This window comes from Nicotiana sylvestris, chromosome 3, assembly GCF_000393655.2.
Source record: "Nicotiana sylvestris chromosome 3, ASM39365v2, whole genome shotgun sequence".
NCBI classification, from domain to species: domain Eukaryota; kingdom Viridiplantae; phylum Streptophyta; class Magnoliopsida; order Solanales; family Solanaceae; genus Nicotiana; species Nicotiana sylvestris.
This window is the reverse complement of record NC_091059.1, coordinates 194,842,075-194,860,292: the sequence shown is the minus strand read 5'-3', so window position 1 is coordinate 194,860,292 and position 18,218 is coordinate 194,842,075.

The window sequence follows — 18,218 nt, the reverse complement described above, 5'->3', positions numbered from 1 at the left end:
TCTTTCTTGTTCCGCGGTAAACTAGTACTGGGGTTGTTGAGGGTAAGCATTGGTGCTGAAATGGGTAGGGTCTGGTGGAAAAAATGGTACTTGGAAAGTGAAGGATGATGGATCAAAGCTTGGCCTGGGAAAATTTGGTTGTGCCGTAGCCGAAATTAGTGGTGCGGTGAATATGTTAGAGGACACTCCCGAAATCACCTGGGGGCGGACCTCAGAAGGTGTTCCGGCGAAGTAAGCTGAGATGGTGGGGTATCCAAGTGGGGTATTTGGGTAACTTATCGGGACGTTGCAATTTCCACTTGCTCTAGGAAGTAGCTCGAGGAAACCAGGTATGGCATTTGGCGGCTCTCTACCATTGGACCAAGCGTCCCACATTTCCAACACGCGGAGGTGCAGTGCCCTATTCTCTTCAGCAACCGCTGACTCTAAGGTTGGGATAACCGATAACGGGCTATCCTCTGGGATGAGAATTGTTGGTGGATGACCTCTTGATGACATTTCTACACTGCCCTTGGATCTTGTAAAGTAAGGGTACAAAGCCAGGTTACCACAAAACCAACCACCTTAGAACAGAACCTATACTCAATAGTATACACAACAAACCGGTTAGTTTGAAGCAATTAACCCATAGGGAATCACATATTGGGGTGTGATGCACCTATATAGTTAAACGTGTTTCTACATGTTTTGCAACGATTGCATGTCTCATCCCGGCTTTTATTTATCTCCCTGATCTTTCTCTTACTCTCTTTTGCATTCTCTCACTCTTTTCTCTCTTGTTTTCGTTCTCTTTTCTTGTTTTCTCTCTTTTCTTCTTTTTCTTTTTCCTTTGGGTTTTCTCTTTCCGTCATTTTTCTTTTATTAGAGCTATTCAAAACTATGACCGGATCCGATGGGGATTGCCTACGTATCACGAGGTCGCGTGAATCAGATCATCACGTAGTTCAAGGAATAAATGCATTGAATAAATAAACACAATTTTGGTTTTTCTTCAAATGTCATTAAAAATGAAAAATTCTAATTTTTTCTATTATAAATGAATCCATCATACTTTTCTAGGAATTGAAAAAACAGACTCGAAACAGACTCTAAAACTGGAAATTGAAATACAGACTCGATACGAAAATCAAGAATACATAAGTTCTTCTACTCCGTGGGCCCGTGGGACATCAGTCGGTCTCACCACGGGCCTATGCGCAAGATCCCTTGGAGACGATCCAGGTCACTCATTATTTGTCGAACAAAGGTCATCACTGCGGCAAAGAAGGTAGTTCTAGTCATGTCTTCACATTCATGGCATTTTATGACGATGTAGTCAGCAATTGTTCTAACCCTTTCCCTGATGATACTTTTCTCTTGGAGAAAACGTCCAATTTGTTGAGACCTAGCTTCTATCACTTGGGTGTCGTGATGGTTTTGGCCCTGCAGTTGTTGCATATCTTCCTCTAGCAGCGACATTAAGGCATAACAATGTTCCCTCTCGAGTTTTAATCTCTTTGTTTGTTTGGCCATCTCATTCTCGAGGGTGGTTAGCTTTTTCTTCAAGTTCATGACTTCTCCATCATATTTCCTTTTTAATTGCTGGACAAACTCTGCCCGTCCCTCTACGTTCTTCGCCAACTGTGCCCGGGCTCTTTCCAGACTACCCTGAGATTTTTCCAAATCATTTTTGCACTCAGATATTTTCCTCCTAAGACCATTTATGAGTTTTTCGTCCATTCGGCTCCTTTCCTGATTTTCAGTAGCTATCTTCATTTTTTGGATCTGGACTCGAAGGGTGCTATTTTCTTGGGCCAACTTCTTTTTTTCCCTTCATCGGCAGCAGTTTGTACACTACTATCAAATTTGAGATCCCTGATTTATCCCTCTAATTTGCTTATCTTGGCCCTGTAACTTACCTCTTTTGCCAACCAATCCCATTGCTCTTGCGCTCCATCAGTGAACTGCTGGACATGGGGCCTCTTGGCGGGCCGTTCAGGCTCTTGATGGAGTGGAAACCTTTTACCGTACCAAGCCGTGTATCTAGGCTCTAATTCACTTTTGGACAAATCATGCACCTGAGTCTGTGGCTCCAGGAACCGACACTGATGCCAAATCTGGCGAACCCTATCTTCCGGGAATGCCGCTTTTGGGCCTAGTTCGATGACTTGTTAGCTCAAATCTTCATCATGGGGGATAGTTTAATACCGGCCTAGCTGGCGTAGAACCCTGTGTAGAGCATATGGCTGAATACTCCGAAGACCCATTAATAGAAGAAAACATACTTCGGCCGACATATAAATGATTTAGTGACCGGGAGCCAACCAAATGTCCATTCAATTTTGCCTGCAGTCAAATAACTCAAATGTGCGAACCATGCCTCAGCACCCTCTGGAAACTCATGCCCCTCCATCCGATTTTCATGTTCTTCAATGCAGTTAAGACCGGTCATACCGTAGTTCATGTATCCCGGACGATGGCAAAGGTGTTCTTCCATCCAAAGCTGTAGAAGCATGTTACATCCCTCAAAGAATTTTCCACCCGTTCGGCAAATGGTTAGAGCTCGATAAATCTCCGCCAGGATCATTGGTACAATGGTTCCATTAGCCTTTTTAGTCATGAAGTCGGCTATTCCCACGATCCCCAACTCTATGTTTTTGTCCTTTCTTGGGCAGATTAAGATACCCAGGAATGCCACTATAAAAGACAGTCCTCGACGTGCTTCCCATTTACTTTTTTTCCCTGAATGAGTTAGGCCAGTATCTGGAGTCTCAAAACCGTAGGGATTCCCGTAACGTTTGTACAAGAAATAGAATGTGCAAAATCCCTCAGTCAAATTTCCGTTTTTAACTTCCCTACTGATACTTAGAAGGTCCAGGAACTTATGAGGAGTCACTGATCTAGGTGCCACTGGGTATCGATTTCTGAGATTCCCACTAAGACCAGCATAGCCCGCTATTTCCTCAAGCGTAGGGGTTAGCTCAAAATCAAAAAAATGGAACACATTATGCGTCGGGTCCCAAAAAGGTATCAAAGCCTCAATTATATCCAGACTCAGCTTAACCTTCAAAAGACCAATGAGACCGCCCAAAGCTTTTACCACGGTCTCTTTGATGACTTTCCCTAAATTATTCCACCACATATGGAGTTCTAACGGAATTTCCTCGAGGACTGTAAAGGGTTCATTTTCAATAGTGCTCATCCTGCATATTTATTTAAAGTGATTAGTTAAAAGATCATGATTTATTTTGACTCAAGATCAAATTATCAATTTTTGAAAATTGCAATTCAAAACAAAACACTTTTTGCAGATACGACCCTTCAGCACCTCGGGAAAGAAGATTTTAGAGCTGTGTTTGCTAATCGGCCAAAAATTTGAAAAAGGACCCTAGGTGAATATTCTTGCAAAAACAGCTTTCCGACGCCCTTTTGGGAACATTTTGTCTACTTAGACAAGAACGACATCACCTAATTTTATTGATAACAAAACAACAACATTTTTCTTTTTGGATTATTTTAGCAAAAATGGAGTCGGAGTCGGACCCGGTGAGGGTTGCCTATGTATCCCACATCCGGTGAGAATCAAACTTGCGTAGTTCGGGCAGTTTTGACGTAATAAAAAGACATGAAATATTTTGAAACCATTTTTCCTTCACTTTTTTCAAAATTTTTGGTAGAGTTTCGGTATATTTTGGACACCAGATTTTCTGAAGATGGGTAATTATCTCTCTCAGACCTCAATTTGATTTTCTCCAATTTTTTTTAGAAGCCGGTCAACATGCAATCCGAAGCAAATAAATTTACAAGTAGCAAGTAAAATGCATTATGATGGTCTTTTTTATTTCGGGTATACCTGTCCTAGACGGACCTAACCCCTGTGTTGAGTCCTCAAAGTCAAATGCACGTGATGCAAACAAGCGTTCCTACTAGGGATCCGGCATGAGGCTATGTTATACTAGGTTTAAAAACCTGGGTGTGTTGTTCTAGACCTGGCTTACCTGAGCGGACAACTCGAGACGAGGGGGGCAGCATACCGGGAATACAGAAACTTCACCGGTTTTGCAACTTATCAGAACCTCATTCTAAAATTGGGATATGACTCTAACAGAAAAGAAGTTACACGAAGTGCACACTTCCCAGATGATTTAGAAGACTCAGAGAGAGGAGAGTTTCGTAACAATTTATATGCAGTTCAAACAATATCAAGCGGTAAAAAGTGGTAATTAGCACATTAGGCTCAACATGTAAAAATCAGATAAAAACAAGCCAACTATAATAGTTATTCTAAGCTCGAATTCTTGAACCCTGAACCAGAAATTCTGGGTTCGATCCCCAGTAGAGTCACATGAGTTGTCACACCTCCTTTTTCCACCCGAGAGTATATGGGAGTTTTTCCAATTAAAGTGACATTATTCGAAATGGGATTAATTAATTTATCAGAGTCGCCACTTGGAATAGTTTATTTGGTGTCCCAATCACCGATTTATTTTAAAATCCCAAATTGAGGAAATTTCGACTTCTATTTAAAAGTCCGCGAACCAGAAATTCTAGATAAAGAATTCTGTTAACCCGGGAGAAGGTGTTAGACATTCCCGGGTTTCATGATTCTAGCACGGTCGCTTAAACTATTAATAATTGGCATATTATCTGATTTGCTACATATTTTAAACTATTGTGCATTTTTACAACTTTTAAAAAAATCGCTTTTAATTGTTTTCTAGAAAATCCAATGCTATTTAAAACATGTCTTAAACTGCGCTACATGAAATGCACCCGCGGTTCATGTGACCCCGGGTTTTAGTTATTAAAAATCACAACTACGTTGCGGGAATCGTACTTGTAGCTATGATAAATTATTTAAATAACGCGCTTAAAGCAACTACAAAGATTCAATTTTTAATAGTAACATTTCTGAGGGCCATGGATGATTTATGGCATGCCTCAAACCTTTTTTTATAAGTATTAGCTCTTGGTCTAAATTTTTGAGGGCCATGAATTATAGGTGTTTGGCATGGCACGCCTCAAATTAATTTAGCAAAGGAAGTTTATTTAAATAAGGCTAAGGATCCTAATTGAAGTTCAAACTAAAGTTTTCTTGACTTAAGGCTAGGCTTTGAATTAATCTTGGACAGTTATTTTGGGCCAGCAATGGCTCACTACTTAAGCAATTCAGCTTTGAAAGCTGTATTTGGGCTCACGATTTGGCCCAGTAGAAAAGAACCTGAGGGGCCCTTGCACAGTTTGAGTTTTAACTAGGTCTGGCCCACATTGGGATTATATTAGGTTGGCCCAGTTGCAGAGGTTTAACTAGCTGGGCCTATCTACCTTTGCATTTTTAGCCATAGTATATGTATCAATCAAAAGCTGTAAGTGAAATTCACTTTTAAATGGAAAAATCAGAATCAAAACACAACTCAAGTTTGAAAATTAATTATACTACACATGATTTGCAAGACATAAGACATGTATTTATCCTATAATTCACAAGAGAAGCATCTACGAATGGGCCAAGCTATTGGGTTCAATGCCTAGGCCCAATGGCCTAGGCCCAGACTTGTCGCAATTCGTTTTTCCCCATCTGGGCTAATACGCAAGTCTGACCCATCTTGAATCACAGAAATGGGCCTTGAAGATCTGGCCTATGGCCTTGGCCATTGCATTATTATGCTTGCAAAAAATTCAACAACAAAGTAATTACACATCTAGCAGCTGTTGTTTTAAATTATGACATCAGAAATTAACTTATTACAGTACTCCAAATGAGAATGAAACTTTCCAGAATTAGAACATTACATTATAACCTATTAATACATAAACGATTACATTAACAACTAATCTATTACAACTTTCATGAAATTAATAAACTAATGAACACCCGCCTCTTTTTGGACATGATTTATCCATATAAAAAAAAAGGCTTGGTCCAAACTCAGCATGCTACCAACATCAAACTTTCAATTCTTAGCCTTTTAACTTGCTGATTTGGCCAATTAGTGTCTAAACTCACATATTATAGCTCATGGTTAGCAAACCAAACTCAGATGACATCAAGTAAACAACAAATTATGCATTTAAATAAAAGAATAAGGGAATACATGACTCTAATGAACAAGAATCCAGAATCAGCATTAGCAAACATAATATTTAGCTAAAGAGCATCTTCAAACAAGGTTATTTTTAGAATGAGGACTACTAAACATCCATGTGTTAACTTAGCTTATTCATACCAAATTACTTCAAGTTTTAAGCTCACATAATAACAAATAGCTGGGATAAATATCAATGTAATCAGAAACTAACATGAAAAGACAACCATTCATCACAAGTAACTTGCAGCTTTGATCTCATATCATTTTTAACAAAATATTACATGAAGAAGGGTTAAGTTTAGTACCTTGAACAAACAACAACAACAAACAACAAGTACTAAGATGAGAAGCACTGGTTGAAAAACTCAAAAGAAGAAAGGAGCAACAGCAGAAATCAAACAGCCCAACAACCAAATGGATCCCAGAGTTTTAGACCAAAAAAAACAACCACTTGAAACCAAAAATCCCAGCTAAATAACCCTAGAAAACTCTCTATTTCAAACCATTTCCAGCTTGTTAACAAAAGGGAGAAGTTTGTTGGAAGTTTTCTAAGATTTTATGAATTCTGAAATTTTCAGAGAAAGAGGAATTTTATGCAGTAAAGATGATGCTCAAACTCTGTTTTTCAGGACTTTTAGGCAGAGAATAATGCTAATGATTGAATCCCCCTTTTCAGAATGGAATAGCCTGCATATATAGGTTGCCTGGGGAGGGTATATTTTGGGGAATATTCCTTATCCTATAGCAAAATAGTACCATCCTTTTTTCAGCCCTTGGTACAGCTGTCCTATATTTCAGCAGCTTTTTTATAACAACTAGGACAACTATACATTTTCAAGGAAGCTTTTGATTTTTAGCCTAAGTAAAAATCCATTTTTACCCTTTGAATTACTGCCTATTTCAATTCTATCCTAAACTCTTTTTGTTCAATTAGGTCCCTAAGGTTTCTATTGATTTTCAAATTAGGACAAACAAAAACAAACTTAGGAAGGATCAGAAATTTGAATCAAAAATGCCTACAGAATCATGAGGCTGCCATCTAAAACTAAAAACTAAATCAATCAATAAGAAGAAATGTTCACCTATTTAAACCTAAACAAGAACTAGATTTAGAATGATTAATGCATTTATAATTAAACAAAAACAGAATTACAAACATAGACTAAAAAGACCCTAAACAAATTTGAACCTAACATGAAAGAACAGTGAACCCTAATTAATCTAACTCATGCAATTGCATAATGAAATTCAGGTATGCTTCAATCAATTTACTGAACAGGAACAAATAATCAACTAAATAGTTGTGAATAAAGAAAAGAAAATCTAAAATTAAAACCCTAAAACATGCAGCTGAAGGAAGCAATTAACATAAAGAAAAACAATTAACACGGAAATAAAAAGAAAAAAATGCTGCAATTTATCCTTAATCATGCAAGCTAAACAGAAAAAGGAGATGATTATGAAAGGAGAAAAGAGATAAACAAAGGAGAAACGGAAAAGAAATTACCAAAGCTTGCTTTAAAGTAGACCAGTCATGAACTCGGACAAATTTCGGTCGGGTAAAATGAACTTAGACTATCATCAATCGATTGCTCTCATTAAGAGCAATCGATTAATGAAGGTTTTGGGTTCAAATGGCCTGAAATGGAACAAAAATTGAAGGCGGAATAAATTTCGATATTAGATCCGAGATTTGGGAATTTCTGGGCATGTTTGAAGGGACTGGTTTGGGAATTTGGAAAGAAGGGGGTGAGGAGTATCTGGTGTGAATTTGGAGTGGATAGGAGCAGTTAGGGTTTTTGACCTTGAATCTCGGATTTGAAATTCGAGATTCTTGGTGGCGATTTGAAAGAAACAGATTGGAGATTTAGCATGAGGAGGTAATGGGGGTTTCAGGGAGTAAATTTGGGGAAGATTGTTGGTGGTCCATCGCCGTGAGGCGATTTACTACCGGCGGACCACGGCGGAGGAGGGCGGAGCCGGCGAGGTATTTTAAGGCGGCTAGGGTTTCTTACCTGAGGGTGTGAAAGAGATGAATTGATCTGGTGTTAGGGTTTTTGGGGGGTTGACCGATTTTAGGACAGTTATATAGTATTGACTCTTTAGTTCCGAGCCGTTCGATTGCCAATATCCAATGGCTGTGATCAAATTGACACAAACAACATCGTTTTGGGGTGTGAGGGGTTGGACTGGGTGGACTGGTGAATTGGGCTTGGACTTGGGTAAATCTGGAACCTGTTTGGCATTAAAATCAGCCCAATTTCAAAACAAATTCAATCTTTTCAATTACCCCTTTTTATTTCCTTTCCTTTTCTTTTCTTTTCTTTTTTCTTTTTTTTTTAAATTAAAAATCCTAAAATTAAAATCCTAAATTATCTAAATTGTAAAATTAAACTAATTACCTAATTACAATAATTATAAAAGTTACTTAATTCTAAATTAAAAGAGAAAAATCAATAACCTAAAAATTAAAAGGTAAAAATGTAAAATGAGCTATTTTTGTGATTTTCATTTTTATAAAATAAATAATTACTAATTAATCCTAAAATGTAAAAATAAAGCCTAAATGCAATGCATGGTATTTTCATAATTTAAATAAAAATTAAACGTGTACAAAATGCAAACAATTAATAAAATTCTACAAAAATTCCTAAAATGGCAAATAATTAACGAAAAAGCTATTTTCTTGGGATTTTATAGGAGTATTTCGTATATGGCAAAAATCACATGCTCACAACTACATGGTATCAGATCGCTTAGGTTCCTTCTATGCGTTCTCCTCTTTTCCATCTTCCTGTCGTCATCTTCATCTCAATCCAGTTCTTTAACCTCTAACATTGTTCTTGATTACACTAACTACATGTAATGGAGAGAACTCTTTTAATCCCAATTCAAAGATCATGGAGTTTATGGTTTTATCGATGTGAGTTATCCTTGTCATTAACTCGTTGTTCTTAATGATAATGACATCTCAACTATAAACCCAACCTTTCAACAATGGATTCAACTCGAATCTATTGTTCTTTCGTTGGATTCAAGCTACTATTTCACAATAGATTCTTCAAGCTATTATCAAACCCAACCATATATACTCTAACCTTTCGTGAAGCTCAGGGGCAGATCTATATTGTAGGGAGGGGGTAATACGCCACCCACAAGCTTCGAGGTGCAATGTGCCACTGGCAAGGGCAAGGTTTCCTTCCAAATGACGGAAATTCGAACCCAGCCTGCAACGTGTATTTTGTTGTCTTGTTGCTTTTTTGGCTTACTGCAAATAATTATTTTTACTTGTATTTTTGTTCTTTCGGCTTGCCTCAAATACATGTTTTCATTATACATTTTTTGTGTATTTTGCTCTTTTTGGCTTGCTGCAAATACACATTTTTACATGTATTTTACTATTTTGGCTTGGTGCAAATATACTTTTTTTTGGAAGAATTCCTCTTTTTACTATCCTTTATTAATCCTAGTTGATTATTTTTTAATTAATTATTGACTTTTTTCTCGCTATTTTAGGTACTAGTCTCACTAAATGCTAAATTTAAAGAATCACATAAGTATTAATAAAAATGTGTTTAAATAGTAAAATATAAATAGAAAAAAGGTTTAAATTTTGAAAATGATGAATGTGAATTATATCAGTCTTTTAAATTTGCAATGATTTTTTTATCTTTCACCAAAAAGAGTGAAGTATTTGTAAATGTGAGTAATGATGACGTTATTGACTGTCTTCAGATTTTGAAAACTCGTCGAGGACAATTGCAAATAAAAAATCTATATTATTAGTAACATTTTGAAAGTTTTATGATTTGTGCAAAGTTATCATAATTATTATATTCTTTTTTCAAGCGATTTGCCTATATAAACCGAAACGAAGAATAATCCGAACATAAACCTAAAATGGATTAAACTGACCAATATTTACCCTACTTCGATAGTGAAAATAGTAATTCTATGCTCAAAGTAGTGTGACACCCGGAAGCTTCAAGTCTCGAATCCGCCTCTTGTGAAGCTTGGCTTCAAATAGAACGTTTTTTTCGTGATCAAGTTTCCCCTCGTACTCTATAACTTAAATTTTAGTTTCATAACCTTAAAAAGGGCAATCTCTCCATTAATGAATATGCTCATCGCCTCAAATCTATTGCAGATGCCTTAATCTCTATTGACAATCCCATTTCTGAGATAGATCTTGTCCTTCAAATCCTCTCTGGCATGCCTTCTCAATATATTTTCGTTAGTACCTCTATCTTCACTCGTGTCCCTCTTCCTTCTTTTGTCGAAACTCGTTCTCTTCTTTTTGTTCATGAGTCTCAATTGGCGAGTATCTTTACTCCTCCTTCAGATCAATTAACCATAATTTGTTGCAAAATAAAAAAATTCTACTTCTTATGGTTGAGGTCATGGTATAAATTACAATAGAGGTCGTAACTTTAGTGACGGACAAGGTATAGGTCGTCATAACCATGGATACTCAAAGCCTTTTGTTGCCATGCTTCATCAATTCAACCCTCGACCTCGTGTTGACTTTATTTGACCAAAAGGTTTTAAGCCTTTTTTGTTAAGCCAATTTATTAAATAGACAAGGGGTGAATCCAAGTTAAAAGTAATAAATTCCAGATCTGAAGTTCAACAACTTGATGGTATGAGATCGTGTTCAAGTCAATGAATGTCGAGTTAATGCTCAATGTCTATTAGTAAATACGAGAATGAAAACATGCAATAAATGTGACCAATGGCACAAAATGTAATAAGAATAAATTTGTCACCCAAATGGTAGATGAGATGGATGATTCCTTCCTCTGACTAAAACGTGTGAACATAGACAATTGGAAGTGAACAAAGAGTTCTTGGATATTGTGAACTAAGGAGGAATATTTTGTAATGGAATCAAACAGGGGAGACAAGACAAGCTTTTTGTATAGGGAAATGTTCGTTCCTATACCATATAGGAAACTATATTACGAAAAATATTCATAATTTGCAAATTACCCACCCTGCTAACAGATTTTCTACAAAATATAAACAACTCGTTAAAAATAGAATCCTGTTAGTTGTACAATTCCTTTAATAGGCGCGCGAATGTTGGGATATTAAGGATTCTTCCAGATTTTATCCAACGCAAATGTCAATATTAAATTTCGCCTGTTTCTCTCCAAAATTCACTACTTTGTTTTTACGACAATACTCTGTTTCACTGATTTTTCTGATTTCACAAATCAAAAGCGACTAAATTAGCTACAATTCTTCTGTAACAAGCACAATTATGTTGAAAATCACAATTATGCTTCAAGTGAATGGGAATTGGGATAGCTATGGAAGATATAGAGAATTTCAGACCGATGGAATTATAGTCGGAGAGGATGCGAGTTATAGCCTATTGAATTCTACAATAGCAGAGCATCTAATGATAGATACATCCGAAAAAATAATAGAAATCAAATACATTGTCAATGAACATTTTCCTCCAATAGAAATTAGGAACGATATGGGTGTCCGTGTATACATGGAGACGAAAAAGGAAAACAAAAGCTTAGGAACATATCCGCTATGTATAACAGTACGTGATTTCAATTTGGAATTGAGTATCACCAATTCGAACATAGTTGCAGGTTTGTTCTGTTACATTACTATCAAATTTTAGTTGTATCTTACTGATCTACAATTTATCTACAATATTTCTACAAAAAAACTACATGTCAAAGTCTATATATATATTAGTATTGAATTTCATTCTATCTATAATATTTCTACAATAAAACTACATATCATTTATAGCTCAATATGAAATATAGAATTTTAATATTTCTACAAATTAACTACAAAATATCTACAAAAGACAATGTAGATAATTTGTAGATATTTTGTATTCTGATTGTATATGAATTATTTTTTGTTTATAATATAATTGTAGGTAAGGGCTTCAATAGATTATATCCATACAGTGATAGATAGTGTGAAGCGCTATATTGTTTGTCTTGAAAACAAGAGATGTAGTTGTGGGCAATTCCAGCTTGATGAACTTCCTTGTGCACATGTTTTGGCTGCTTTAAGGCATAGGAATGAGTCTTATGAAAACTATTGTTCTCCTTATTAAACAAGGGAGATCCTCTTGCGTACTTATGAAATACCAGTAAATCTCCTACCTGATGAAAGCAAATGGAATGTGACATAACATATAACTGAAGAAATTGTAAATCCACCTTCGGGTGGGAAAAGACAACCAGGAAGACCTCAAAAACAAAGATGCAAAACATATGATGAAGTAAATTCAAAGAAGTACAAGGTTTCATGTGGCAACTGCGGAGTAGAAGGGCATAACAAAAGATCTTGCAAGAATGCTCCCAAAAAGAAATAAAATTTTATGTAGTAAACTGAATTTTTCATAAAAATTGCTGATGAGTTCAGGAGAATTATATTTGATGTGTAATAGTTTAGGCATTTTCAACTCTTAATGTAGTTAGTTTGAAATTGTTTTGTTTAATTAGTATTATGTATTGAGTTAATACTTTCATAGCTTGATTGGTTTGTGAATGATTTCTATATATATATATATAATACACATTTGTTTTATTATCTCTAGCACCCATCGATAGTTGTTAATGATCCTTACAATTTATCTACAAAATAACTACATAATCTGGAGTTGACAGAGTAACTACATAATAATTAAGTTGAAAAAGAGTTAACCAGTAACAATAATTAGAGTACTGTTTACTTTCAACAAGTGAATATAAAAACAACCGAATGTTTCCCCATTGTTCGAACTAGTATACTCAATAAAATAAAAATAAAAAAGGTAAAATAATTCACACACAAATATTCTACAATTAAACTTCAATAATCTTGTTCATAAACTTGTCTACTATCTTTCTACAAAACTAGCTGCAACTAAACAATTTAACTACATGTTCCATACAAAAAATTACAACTAATTCTTCTTCCTCCAGACTTGTGTTTTCTCGTTCACAACTGGTGCACCTTTTTTCGTTGCTAATCTGCCAGTCACCTAACTTTCACTAATTGCACCATTCTCTTACTTCTTCCTAGCGTAGTCCCATAGTAGCGCTCCATAGCGTCTACGATATTGCACCAATCTCTTATTAATACACTGCTCCAATCTAAAAAATAACATATCTACATTTGTCATACAATATATCTACGACTACATAATACAGTTAAAAACAAAAACAATATAACTACAATTTTTTATAATATATCTACAAGTTTAAACAGATTCAGAAAACTACAACTAATCTTCTACAAGTTTAATGACATGTTCATCTTCTACAAAATCATCATCAAAATCTATCTCTTTGCCTTTCCTTTTCGCTGAATTGATTTACCTTGAAGATTCACCAGCATCAAAATCATGTTTTTGTTTAGTTCTAGCTTCTATCCTAGCTTGACGAGGGGAAAGCCTATGCTTCCTCTCTTCATTTGCATGAGCAGATTTCTCATGCTTTTTCGGTGAATGTAATGATAAAACACCCAAATCAAAAGAAGGAACATCTGCTTCTTTAACTTTTTTAGGGCTGTTCTTTGAAGCTCTGTTCTTCTTCATTGAAAATCTTTGAAGCCAGTCGTTAATAGGTGAATGAACTTTGAAGAATAGTAGAAATTTTGACTGATTTTAGAAGAAAGAACTTGAGAATAGTCGTTAATGGATGGTTACTAATTTTCGCTAGTTTTAGAAGAGGATATAGTGGGTGATTGAAGAGGAAATCGTTGGCTTGATACGTGGGTGAGGGGGTGAGATTTGGAGAGAGAAACGTGGGGGAGTGGGAATATACGGTAGAGTTAAATTAGGAGACTAATTAATACCATTAAAACCCCTAAAATGTACATAAATGATAATTAGGTATATAAAAGGTAATTATATTAAAAGTTAAGCATGGATGAAAATATAGTTTGTTATATGACATAGGAATGTAAAAATCCCTTTTGTATATTCTTGATAGTCAACTCTTTACCGGATGTTCTTTAATCAAAAGTCCAGGAGCCTTTTTGTTCCCCCTCTTATTTATAAGAGATATTCCTAGAAAACCCTAAAAAGTACAATTGGAGGAATATTCAAAATCCTAGGAACATTCTAAACGTTATTGCTGTTTGTTCTCTACTCGACCTTGGCGCCGGTTTCTCTCTGGGCGACTCCTCACCACTGAACCGTGCTTGGTTTCGACCTCGACCTTCACTCGTCCGTTTGCATTCACTAAACTCGACCTAATTTTGAGCCATACAGACTAGGCATGCAAAATGTTTTGACTGGTTGTAATTGTCTCTAATTTGGATGAAAGAGATCGTGAACTGTTATAAATACCGATAGTATTATTAATAGCATGCATGACATCATCAATATGGTATTACGATTTTTTTTCTTCTGATTTCTGAAGATGTTATCTTCAGAAAATAGCTTATGCGAATTACATAAAACTGAAGCATATTAAACAAATAACCTTTTAGTAACTATTTTGGAAATCATTAGATTTGCGGATGAGGTGGGTTTGGGCTGGCAAATCATTTGCGTATTGGCACCTTTTCCTTTTTTCCCCTCTAGAATCCACTTAGCATTTCTTTATTTTTTTTATATCCATTAATAGAAGTAAAGGACCTGCCATAATCAAGAGCGGATGCACCATTGAAGTGGTGTGAAGTGATATCACTTCGTTCAAATTTTTTATTAAGTATATATATTTAATATTATGAGGAAACGGATAAGTAGGACAAAATGACACTAGTTAACAAAAATTATTTCTTTGTGCGTTGGTTATGTGCTTGATTTTGCTCTAAGAGGTCAAATGTTCTAACCCCAAATAGTACACTTTTTTGTAAATATTTGAGAGAGCTTCCGTGGTTAAAGATTATGATGAAGTAGAATTGAAATCAGCACCTTTTCTAACCTAAGACTCAACAAAACCAATAGACTAAGGCTATTTTTTATTTAGAAATATGATAATTAAAGTTATTATTTTTGTTCTTTTATAAATTTCGACACCACTTATAAAAATTTCTGTGTACGCCCCTGGCCATAATGTGATGGATTATTATATGCAGCGGAAGCAATCCCAGTATCAAAATCACATGTAATTTAGACAACTAGCATAAACGAGATTTCACGGGTTACCTCTTGAAGCGTGAACATATCTCTTCTACCACGTGAGCCTTCAGTTCCATAACTTCTCAATGGAATCTCCATCACCCGCACAATCGTGATCCTCGAACGTTCCACGGTCTTCTACTGTGTTACCCAAATAATACCCGAAAATAGCAATTTCGTGTGGGCGAAATTTCTAGGAAAACTTGGCTGAAAATTTCAGCCACCATGTACTCATCCCTCTAGGTGGAAAACCTTATGTATTTATAGCACAAGTTTTAAGGGTTAAGACCCTTTTCCAAAACCTGTTAGGTTTTCTTTTCCACCAGAAAAAGGATTCCTTTATTTCCTATTATTTAGGCACAGTAGGGACCACAAAATTTAATTAACAAGGCTTCCAATTATGGAATTAATTTGTAATTTTCGAAATTAATATCCACCATAATTAATTACGAATTATTCCACTAAAAATTCGTAATTACACTCCTTATTCAATTTCGAAATTCATCCATTAAATCTTATTTAACTCCCCATGTTAAGATTCAGATACGAATCAATTAAATTAAATTACTGACGATTTAATTTATTGATTATTTCCTTTAGACTTTCGCTTAACTTATTTCATGTGTCGGATACAAAATCCACCGGCCGGGTTTACACATGAAAACTTATAAGCTTTCATAAAGGTATATCATCAATCTCTAAACCGAGACATGGATTCCATCAACTAACTATTACTTCGCCAATGTATATTATTATTATCCAATTTACCAGGCATATTGACCCACGAAAGAATCTCGCCTTTTAATAAATCAAAACAATAATAATATACACAACTAATAATAATTATATCAAGATTAAGAGTATAAGTACATTTAATGGCTAGAGAGTTTATTTTATTAAGTCAGTATAAAATACTTATCTCTACCTGGTCCGTTCAATACATACAAAATGTACTAGCACAAGAAGTTGGAATGAAACCATTCCCATAATCAAGATTAATTATATTTAATCTTGTGCTACAATCATTCCTGATGGTTTGTCCAATTCCATCATTAGATTGTGAACTCAAACTTTATACTTATAAGAACCGATGATTTAATCTTCCGTGTATAAGCTAAACTCTATACACTAAATCATCTACTATATAAGCAAAGGACACAGACTATTATATGATCTATTTAAAACTTTATTAAAACTGAATAAACAATTATTTCATAATAAATACTATATCTAAACCAAACTCATGGTTAATAGTATATATCCCAACAATCTCCCACTTAGACTTTTAACCATGATAATTATTAGAATATACTATATCCAAATGCATGGTTAATAGTATATGCCCCAACAATATCTCCCACTTAGACTCATAACCATGCATCTACAACTTTCTCAGACATTCTTTTACATGACTGTCACACCTCCTTTTTCCGCACCCGAGGGGCGCAGGGGAGTTTTTTCCAATTAAAGGACAATCGAAACGGGATTGGTTTAATTATTTCAGAGTCGCCACTTGGGAGATTTAGGGTGTCCCAAGTCACCAATTTTAATCCCGAATCGAGGAAAATAATGACTCTATATTATAGTCTGCGTACCAGAAATCCGGATAAGGAATTCTGTTAACCCGGGAGAAGGTGTTAGGCATTCCCGAGTTCCGTGGTTCTAGCACGGTCGCTCAATTGTTATATTCGGCTTGATTATCTGATTTTATACAAGTATGAACTTATGTGCAAATTTTAACTTTTAACCGCTTTATTATTATTGTTTTTACAAGAATGTGAACATCGCTTAAAACACGTCTTTGGACTGCGTCACATGAAATGCACCCACAATCCGGAACGCATTTTATTTGATGTTTTGGGATTTGGATTCGGGTCGCATGAAATGCACACCCAGGCTTAAGAAAATAAAATATTAAACACGCGCCTAAAGAGACTATCGCGCTATTATTTTGGGAAGACCGTGAAATTCGCTAAATGGTCCTTCCGAATTCTAAGTAATTTAAAACAAGTATTTACTGAGGGCCCCGCAATTTGTATTTTGATTCGGCGAGGCTCATCTCATTCTTATTTTTTTTAAAAAAAAAGAATTTGCAACGTCATGGAAATGCATCTCGGGCCACGCCACAATCAATGCGCCCGTGACTAGAGACATATTTCGACTCCGTTGAGATTTGGATTTGGGTCACATAAATGTGCACCCGAGTTTAGGGAGATAACATTATTAAAGGCGCGCCTAAAGCAACTAGCGCATTATTATTTTTGGGGAGGGCCGTGAAATTTGTTAAACGGCCCATCCCGGAATCTAAGTATTTAATACATATATTTTGTGAGGGCCCCGCAATTTGTCCCTTTTATTCGGCGAGGCTCGTCTCATTTTATTCTTTATTATTATTGTTATTATTTTTTATTTTTTTAAAAGGATGCCATTTTTATGTCTTTAACAATACTAAAACTTACGGCCTCTTTACAACTAAAATCCCATGACTTGTTAGAAGTTTAATAAAAGGAGTTTAGTGAATGAGTGTTTCGGTAGTAGTAACAGCATGCGCTAATACTATTTTTTTTCGAATGACCTAACCGAAGGAAAGGACGAACAGATTAACGTCAAACTTGTGTCATAGAACGACTAGTCCAACTTAATTAAACGACATCAAATAAACAAGAATAACATAACATGAAAATGAACCAAAATGCAGACAATGAAACATAGGCAGAAAATTTCCATACCAATTTTTATATTGCATCTCAAACATTCAACGTAAAGTTTATTTATCTAATACATCGAGGTTTACTAACCTTTGCACCTCGACAAACTCAGAACGACAAACACGATTCCGACGGAACTCAAGCCGGACCTCTCTGAACGAAGAACAACGACGGAACCTCGGACAGCATCTCGATGTACCGGACCTCGACGAACCAAAGTCGACCTCGACGGAAAACAGAAAACTCGGCAAGGCGGGATCGCGGCAACCCACAACTGCTCGCGAACCGCAGCTACGACTGCTTGGAGGTTGACGACGTTGGACTGAAAATGGCGGACTGGTTCTGGAG